This window comes from Trichosurus vulpecula, chromosome 3 (genome assembly GCF_011100635.1).
Source record: "Trichosurus vulpecula isolate mTriVul1 chromosome 3, mTriVul1.pri, whole genome shotgun sequence".
NCBI lineage: Eukaryota > Metazoa > Chordata > Mammalia > Diprotodontia > Phalangeridae > Trichosurus > Trichosurus vulpecula.
The window spans coordinates 324,465,270-324,466,518 of NC_050575.1; the positions used below are offsets into that span (position 1 = coordinate 324,465,270).

At 49.2% G+C, this 1,249-nt stretch overlaps 1 protein-coding gene across 1 annotated transcript in view; it reads left to right on the forward strand.

Moving 5' to 3' along the window:
• Nucleotides 1-254: 254 nt before the first annotated feature.
• LOC118843765 (WD repeat containing planar cell polarity effector) overlaps nucleotides 255-1,249 on the forward strand; it is a 397,160-nt gene continuing 396,165 nt past the window's right edge. Inside the window, exon 1 of the mRNA XM_036751528.1 lies at nucleotides 255-293. The gene's annotated coding sequence lies outside the window, so the exon portion shown is untranslated. The remainder of the gene's footprint in view (nucleotides 294-1,249) is intronic.

A 1,249-nucleotide genomic window follows, 5' to 3' on the forward strand; every position in this document is an offset into this window, starting at 1 on the left:
AAGCTACGGGGCGGCGGGAGAGCTCCTTGGATTCTAGGTACCAGCGGGAAACTGGGACTACGTCACCCTCCCCTGCGCCCTTTCCGGCTCTGTGATTGGAGGAGTCGCTAAAGCCCTTCGCCTCCAGAGCCTCTTCCCGGCTGGAAGCGGAGGGGACAGGGTACGCAGGAAAGGGTGCAGTCCCCTGTAACTGATTAGTGTCGCGGAGGAGGGGAGGAAGTGTGCGGGAGCTGGTTCTCTGAGGCAAGTCCAGGGAAACGGGGCCCCAACACCTCCCTCAACTCCGGGGACAGGTAAGCAAGTGCGAGGACCCTCCTCGTGGACTGCCTCTGATTCTTTATCAGTTTCTCAGTGGGGTTGGTCTTTTTCCGCCCCTTCTCTGTCTGGATGGGGTTGGCCCATCCCGGAGATCTCAAGCTCCCTGAGGGTAGGGGAGCTCTTGTAATAAATACTGTTTTACTACCGACTGATCTTGCTGCCTCCCCTAGAGCCCTGCGCATCCCCATTTCTCAGCCCAACTGGGCAAGAAGAGGCGCCTACTTGCGCTTCCTGGAGGCTGTGTCAACAAAGGGGGAACTTTGGAAACTCTTCGTCCTAGGAGTTATCCTTCGTACACTCCCACCCGCCTCTACGTCACCTCACGTGTACCTCAGTCCACTCTAGCTTCCACCATTGTCGACTCTAACTTCCACCATTGACTTTACGGTTCTCATGAGCCTGGTTCGTCTTAGGATCACCACTGTCTATGACTCTAGGCTCACCGCAAACCGGAATTGCCCATTCCAGGTACCCTCATCCTCTTCTCGAGAAGAAAAGGTCTTTCTTGACTTCTTTGTAAATTCTCAGAAGGAATCACGAGAGACCGCCCCCTCTTCTCGAGAAAAGAATGGGAGGAAACAGTAAAAGTTAGAGTTAGTTAACCCAGGCACTCTTAGCTAACCATAATCTTAAACAGTAGTTATTTAGAAGTGATGCTGTCCAAGAGAATAGCTACACTATGTGAACTTCTTTCATGAGGTTCTTGGAAAAGAACTGGAGTACTCTGAAATGTTAGTCAAAAAGTTAGTATGGCAAAACTGAACAAAATGCTAAAGTCATCTAAAACATTTGTAAAACTTCTGTTTTTCCAATTTCAGCTGGCAAAGCAACTGAAAGTGCTAGCTCTTGATTTCTCCCCCTTTAATACTGATTTTTGTATTGTATGAAAAGGAAAATTACTTATTTTCTCACCTACTGCTAATGAAACGAT